This window comes from Pongo pygmaeus, chromosome 4, assembly GCF_028885625.2.
Source record: "Pongo pygmaeus isolate AG05252 chromosome 4, NHGRI_mPonPyg2-v2.0_pri, whole genome shotgun sequence".
Classification (NCBI taxonomy): Eukaryota; Metazoa; Chordata; class Mammalia; order Primates; family Hominidae; genus Pongo; species Pongo pygmaeus.
Window position 1 is genome coordinate 77,959,491 of NC_072377.2, and position 8,157 is coordinate 77,967,647.

Genomic DNA, 8,157 nt, shown 5'->3' on the forward strand with positions numbered 1-8,157 from the left:
CATTGGGTCTAACCTCAATACCCTTTATGAGCAGACCCTGTTTCTGTCGCTTTCTTCCATGAACTTTCATCCTAGCTGGAACAGATTCTTCATCAGTCTCACCTCTGTGCCTCACGCTAAATCTCCCCATCTTGAAATACAGTAGATCCCTGATTTCATGTATTTGAAAGCCACCTGTAAGGCCTATGGCCTGTCCTTATCTGTCATGAATCTAAACCCTGCACCCTGGAGTGGAGGCATGAGTCACTCAGCTAGGAGGGAAACTGCCATCCTCTGCATCTCAACATTGCCTTGCGGTTCTCTGCTTGTCATTTCAGAGGCAAAAACCCTCTTTGTGTTTGTGTTGTGGAAGAAATTATCACGATATTGGTGTAATTAGAAGCTCACAAATGTCAGGGACCTATCAGACTTTCTTTTTCTTTTCCACTATTTAAACTTTTCCTCCTTCTAGAAGCCTTTCCCAGCGACTCTGACACTTGGTGTTCTCTCTCCTTTCTCTTTTCCAATGGCAAGAAAGGAACCTCTGACCTGCAAACAGGTAGCATAAGCTTCTATATGTTATCTGTCTGATATAGTTTCTAAATTAATTTATTTGAATAAACCTCACCACTTCAACCACAGTGTAGACTTTTTTGAAGATTAGAAACCAGGTCCTTACATCTCTTGCCTTCACATCACCAAGCACAAAGCTGGACACATTGCAGGTTCTCAATAAATATCATAAATTGTTGATCTAGAAACAGTATACTAAGGTCTCAAAAGAATACATGAGAGCCATGGAGAAACAATGCTGTATATTGATCCTCCTAGAGAGACACGTGTCTCCAAGGAGACATGGCCCCTTTCAAACAGCCACCTCAGTTCTCTTTTACTGCCCTATCCTTTTGCCAGGTTTCTCCTTTCAATCTTGAGAGATGACTGACATGGGCTTAGGATACTCAATCATTCTGGAATTTTGTATCAGCACTGAATCATGAGTGGGGAAATTCTAAGAAATTTACTTCTCTTTTTCTTTTCATATTTTCCTCATTCCAAAGTGGAACTAAATCGAGGTTCCCTAGCAACCCAGGGCTCTGTGAAGATTCATTATTCTATAAAATCCCACCACCTTACAAACACAAAATGTTACATAGTTGCCCAGTTACCCCAGCTTCTGAGATGAAGAATATTATTGAAGTCAAATCTGGTGGCTATCACACTCCATGGAACTCGGGGCAACATTTAGGTACCTCTACCCAGGAAAGAATCTCTGAGAAATAGGTGGCAGGTTCTCTAGCAGCATAAGAAGAACCTTGATAAGCATCATCCTTAAGTCCTGACAGCAGTGGATGACTAGTCAGGAACCTGTCCAGGTAAGCGCACACCCTAGCAGGGCTCTGCTAAATGGCTCCAATGGCTTGGAGGCCTTACTGAACACTAGGGATTGATTTCTATTGAAAACAAAAAGGGAAATGAGAAACAATCAAAATCAGGGCTCCTTCCAACCCTGGCTCAATAGCCCTTTGCTTTGCATATTCTCTATGCAAGATGGTGAAATGTAGAGATATAATTAGAATATCAAAGCTAATGAAACTAATTATTTCAAATTAAGCCCATGTACAACTGTGGCACCACAAAACTGCCTTCTCGTCTCTGCTATCTTGGGGGAACATCCCAGATGCACAGGAAAAATTAGCTGTCTTTTCTGGAAATTAAAATGGTAAAATGCCTGATGCACAGAACATACTTCATAAATCTTAAGTGAGCCAAATGAGGCTTTTATCCCCTGACAGCAATCTTTCATGAGCCTGACAACTGCCCCCAGTGTGAGGCAGTGAAGTCTGGCTAGCACCCTGCACACAGGAATATCAAGGCCCCTTTTCCCTTTCATGCTTTGCCTCCTCAACCATACTCTCCCCTTTGTAATATCTGTGTCACTAAGGAAACCATGGTAACATCAGTGCTCTGTTGAGCACAGTGGCCACTCAAAAGATGGAGAGTGAGTTCAGCCTATCATTTGAGATCCGAGTATGATTGAGGAAATATCCTGAAATAGTCCATGATTTGAAGAAATGGATAGATGGCTAGAATAATATGCTAGATGGTAGTCAAGTTACTAACTGCAGAATTGACTTGATAAAATTCTCATCGTGTCTCCTGATTTAGGAGAAAAATTGGGTCTGATGAATGGGTAAAATTCCCAGGTGAAAAGAATTTGGTCGTAAGATTTGGCAGCACCCTGAGGTTTGCCATATCTGATGGCCTGGCTTTAGTGGCAGCACCTAGTGAAGGCCAGGTGTCCTTCTGACAACCTTTACCGCCTACTATTTTGTCCTTACTTATGTTGAATCACTACGCACAGGCTGTTGAATTCAGCTGTCTGTGGAAAAATTATACCAACCACATGGTTAGACAGAAGGAATACAATATATTGCTTAATTTGTGTCTGAAAGCTAAGCAACATGGAAAAAAACCAAGCCTGCTCCGTCACTTCCATGAGGACAAATGAAGACAATTCAAGGTAACCTTAGACCAAACACATATTAATCTATAATCAGATGCCATTCAAAATAATAAGAGACATTGACTTGAATCTTAGAGCTGATGCAACCGAGTGTGTCACCTCAGTATTCAACAAGTAGGGGGTTATTTATGGGGAGGGCTTCAGCTTGCCAATCAGAAGTCCTGGCTGATTCTAGCAATTCCTTGTTCTCTTGCTGCAGATCAGTTACTTTGTTTGTAAAAGTGTACTCCTTCTTAGTAGCTATCAACTCCTTGGTAGGGTTATTTCTTTTACTTCTTTGTATTCCTTCCACTACACAAAATACAAACCCTTGTTTATAGTTGGCTCCCTGGTAAATATTTTCTGAAAGAACAAATGGATGACAGAAGGATGATTTATGATATCGCCATGGTTGCTGAAAGAATGGGGAAAAATGTAAAATCACCTGAAAAGTTAATAGATAATAAATAAAAGAAGTTTTATTTGTAAAAAGCCAACAGATAATAAAGAAGTTTTATTCATGATAAGTAGATGCTGCTACTTTATCAATGTCCCAGAGAAATAAATGTGTCCAAAGAACATTCATTTGACCAATTCAATCAACTAATGAGAAATTCAGTTGAAGCATCAGTTTGACAGGTATTGACTGAAGTGGCTGGGTAGTATAGTTGATCTCATTGGCCGTTTTGTGGTCCACGTTTTAGTGGTGACCCAGTATTCCTCTTGGAAACCAGAAGGAAAGGAAAAGGGAGGCAGGGCTTTAGCTATGCCATGATGTGGTTCAGAGAATATTGGATGAGAGCTAGTAGACCTGGTTTCTCGTCAGTCTTGAGGAGGGGCTTCCTGGCCATTGCTATGTGACCTCCCTCTCAGGACAGAACACTGAGAAGAGACAGAGCAAAGAGCTAGTCTGAAAGAGAGTGGACTATTGTCTGCTGGTCCCAGATCCATGCCATTCTTCCATGCCTTCGTCTGTACTGCAGTCCACTTGCTAGAGGAAGGCTAGAATATAGGAAGAAGAAGGCTTTTTTGTCTGCTACTGGTAGAGCCACCAATAACAGTAATACCGAGATCAGCAACTATGGGCTCTGGCAGTTCCATGGGTGACACTGAGCTTTAGCGGTATCAGTCCTGGTTTCACCAGCATCAAAATGTGGTGTCTGGGGTTCCTGGTCAGAGGGAACAGCATAGATTTGACCGTAGCAATGGTAACAGCAGCAGCATCTTTAGAAACTCAGCAGACAGTGTGGGTTTGCAGGTTTCAACCCAGGTTGAAAACCCCCAGCTTCCTCATCTCTGGGGCACATTTCCCTCTCTGTGTGCTTCTCCAGCCCACCTAACACCTTGGTAACATTCTTTTTCCATTAATTCCTTCTGTTTGAAACATCCAGAGTAGTTTCTGTTTTTCTGTCTAGATAATGATTGATACACCTCCCATGTCCCAGCTCTCACCCAGGACAGGATCAAAGTGTTGGGGGAGCCACAACCTGCTTCACCTAGAAAGTAAGAAAGAAAAAGAGAACTAAACAGTACCACACCTGGCAAAATTCAACCCCATTTTGAAAATTAAGGGTGGCTTATCAAATTTCCTAAGTCAGCCAACCCCTGGTGACGTGTATTCATGGTGGTGCTGTGATGCGCCACTGAGATCCCCCATGAGGATTGAAGGACTTATCCCACAGTAACTGGAATTGCTCCCAAAAGACCATTCCCAACTGACACTCCTCTTCAGGATTTGTCTAGGCTTATGAAAACTAGGCAGAAGCAGCCCCCACCCAGTGACCGATCAGCAGGGAGTTATAAAGGCCCAAGCTCATATTCCAACAACGAAGCGCCATACCAGCTCCAGAGCTTCCCATGAAGTCAGCTGAGACCTTTGCTGGGACTACATTACAGCTCAAATTGTCCCTCATCCCAATCTGCCCCCTTTCCTTTTCTTCCATGGGAATTTATCCCAAGAGCACTCCCTAATAAGCCCTACATACTCATCTCTGCCTCAGAACCTGCTGCCAAAGAGGCATATATATGTGCTGGAGCTGCCACAACAAAGTGCCACTGATGAGGTGGCCTAAACAACACCGAGTTATTGGCTTACAGTTCTGCAGGCTGGAAATCCATGATCAAGGTGTCCACAGCATTGGTTGCTTCTGAGGGCCGTGAAGGAAGGACTTGCTCCAAGCCTCTCCCCTTGGCTTGTAGAGAACTGTCTTTATGTTCACATGGCAGTCTCCATGTGTATAGATCTGTCTCCAAATTCCCCCCCCCACCTTTTTTTTTTTTTTTTTTTGAGACAGAGTCTTGCTCTGTCACCCAGGCTGGAGTACAGTGGTATAATCTCGGCTCACTGCAACCTCCACCTTTTGGGTTCAAGCTGTTCTCCTGCCTCAGTCTCCTGAGTAGCTGGGACTACAGGTATGTGCCACCACACCCAGATAATTTTTGTATTTTTAGTAGAGATGGTGTTTCACCATGTTGGCCAGAATGGTCTCGATCTCTTGACCTCGTGATCCGCCCCCTCGCCCTCCCAAAGTGCTGGGATTACAGGCATGAGCCACCGTGCCCAGCCCAAATTTCCCCTTTTGGTAAGGACATCAGTCATATTGGATTAGGGCCCACCCTAATGACCTCATTTTAACTTGATTGCCTCTATAATACCTTATCTCCAAACAAGGGCACATTGAGGTCCTGGGGCTTAGGACTTCACCACATGAATTTGGGAGGGTTGGGGGGAAAAATTCAGCCCATAACAGAACCCAACCTGCAAACATATCAATTGTCTTTTCAACTAGGAGGACACTGACATGGATCTGCCAGCTTTCTAAGCCTTTCCCCAGATTCAAGTCCAGTCACATCAAGTTCCCTTATTAAAGGGTCTGCCCACTCAAAAGGAGAAAGTGCAAAAGATGCTCAGCAAGGTTAGTTATGGGTTCCCCAACACAGGCTGGCAATATTTTAATCAGGAATGACAGAGTCTGGTTCCCAGGCTAGAAGGAAACCTGAAATGGGGCATCTATTGGGAAATACGCATTTACAAGGAAGCTATTTATTACACATAGCTGGGTGATGAGAAATGTGGCTGATCAGTCACCTCTGGAAGGGTGTCTGGGAGTCTAACATAATTAGGCTCTTATGTCCTTTGTTCCCAAAATTAATAACAGTATGACAATGAATAAAGGTGGGAGGAGGAAGGTACAGGCAAATAGATGATAGATTTTTTTTTTTTATCTAGAAAAGGAGCACTTTTCTTTCTTTCTTTCTTTCTTTTTTTTTTTTTTTTTTTTTAATTTTGAGACAGAATCTCACTCTGTCACCCAGGCTGGAGTGCAGTGGCATGATCTTGGCTCACTGCAACATTCACCTCCCAGGTTCAAGAGATTCTCCTGCCTCAGCCTCCCAAGTAGCTGGGATTACAGGCACGTGCCACCACACTCAGCTAATTTTTGTATTTTTAGTAGCGACAGGGTTTCACCATGTTGGCCAGGCTGGTCTCAAACTCCTGGCCTCAAGTAATCCACTGGTCTTGGCCTCCAAAGTGCTGGGATTACAGGTGTAAAACCATCATGCCCAGCCCTATTTTTTCAATTTACTGATAGAGTTATCATGGTATTCCTATGTTTTTCTCCGCCTACATGTTGCCTTGGTTTCAAGCTGAAAATGTGAAGACGCTTTGCTGTAGAAAGCATTGTCACAGTAAAACGCCTCAAGAGTCAGCATTTTGTTAGTTGGGGCAGGGCAGCAGGAAATGTGGGCTACAGAGAAATTTATGCATGAATGCTTAAAAGCAACCTAAAGCCAGCCTGCACTTTGGAACTCAAGTTGGTGTTACAGTCTGTATCTGGAGCCATCAAAACCATGTTGGGATGGGGCATTTGAAGGAGTACAAACAGGCAGGGTTACAATCTGGCCCTGGGCCCTAAATCCCAAGAACACTGGCCTCAAAAACATCAGAAAGCAATGGAGGTCTGAGAATCAAGTGCAAATGTTCTCATGTGCCAAGAAAACCTAAGACGGCTATTTTCACAGCATATTGGGGCTTGGCTAGGTTCCAGAAACCATCAGCAAAGTAGCCTGCCTTGATACTTCAAAGGAAGAAGTCACACTGATAAATCCTGCCCACACTTTCCACCGCACACACTTCATCTTGAGGTATATAATACCACAACAATGAGTCACTGGGCTGGAGCCTGAGGCCTGTCCACAGGACAGAATGAAAGAAAAAAGTCTCTCACATCTGTTGTCTAGGGCAATTCCTCTCACTCTTCAAAACTGCATAAAAACAGAATAGTAAAAACTGTTACAGGACAAATGAGTTATGGCCTGGTTTACCTGTACAGTGTCCCTCAGTAGAACTATAACGAAGTTGGCCCACCATTTTTCTTTACCACATTTTATCACATTTTGATAAAACTCATCAGACAGGGAGGAGCCAATCTACTTTATTCCTTAGATTCAGCTCAGATATCTCAGGAGGACTTTAAACCATGAGACAAGCTGAGAGCTTTTCTTTAACATACTTACACACTCATACCTTTCTCAGGAGATCTGAAACTTGGAAAGCCTCTGTCTTCTGAATTGTATTTGGTATAAATGAAAATTCAGCAAATATTCATAAGAATACCCAAGGTAAAGAATATCAAGCCTAGGTATCATGGATGAGAAGAAAGCAACAAGGGGATGCCAAGGTCAAGAGTAGGGTCTTTGCTTCTTCGTGGGGGCTGGGCAGGGAGAAATCATGAAAATTCCATTGCTATAAATCCTGCACTGTCTGGACTGCTCATGGGCTGACTGGCAATTTGGTCAGGCAATAGACTTTTCCCATCTGCTCATTTGGCGAGGGTCTATGGAAAGATAGTGGAAATCGTCTACATCTTTTGCTGGGTAAGACAAGAAAGTCAACGAATGCAGCGACTACATAGTATGCTGGAGGCTAAAGTCTTAAGAGACACATTTGTTTAGATGTGTGCATGTGGCCATGTTTGCTTTGGGGCAGTTTTTTGGACACACAGACACGTCTCCACCCACTCGTTTACCCCTACCCCATTCCCACCCTTACCCGCACCCCCACCTCACTTTCTTCTTAAGACTATAATTATGCATAACTGCTAAGAGTAAACATTTTCCAGATGACCTACACAAAAATCCTTTTCCAAAGACTCTTCTTGGTTTCAGGTGAGTTCTCATTTTCCTTTCACTAAAGTTTTTGTTTGTCTCCCCCAGGGTACCAAACGCAGTCAGATGATACTTCCTGACAGCATCCAAGAGCAAGCCTCACCACCACATCTGTCAATAAAAAAGAAAACGAGAAGCTGCCAATTTGTCTATTTATAGGTGCCAATAACGTCCTGCACAGAACTTTAGTCAACAAGACTATTTCAGAAGGGGTGGCCAACAGTGTGGCCTTTCACTGGCAAGGGCCACCTTTGTCATCACTTAAGAAATAAAACCTGCCAAGTGTTCTGTGAGGCTCTCAATAATCTTACTGAGTAATTCCATACACATCAGCCACCTTAACTTGAGGAAAGCCAACTTGGTGAGCATTATGTTGATTTACCAAGATAAGGAGCCTAGAGTCTATGGCAAGAAGTTCTTGAGGCCCCTCAGGGAGTGTCAAACAGTCCAAACCACAGGCTGGGGAGGAAGAAAATTACACCTCTCCTTCAACACCTCCAGAGCCC

At 43.4% G+C, this 8,157-nt stretch overlaps 1 long non-coding RNA gene across 1 annotated transcript; it reads left to right on the forward strand.

Moving 5' to 3' along the window:
* Positions 1–1,932: 1,932 nt before the first annotated feature.
* LOC129036735 (uncharacterized) lies at positions 1,933–7,939 on the forward strand. Its single transcript, XR_008502636.1, has 3 exons — positions 1,933–2,500; positions 5,272–5,397; positions 7,700–7,939. It is a non-coding gene; the product is annotated as an uncharacterized LOC129036735 (long non-coding RNA).
* Positions 7,940–8,157: the final 218 nt, after the last annotated feature.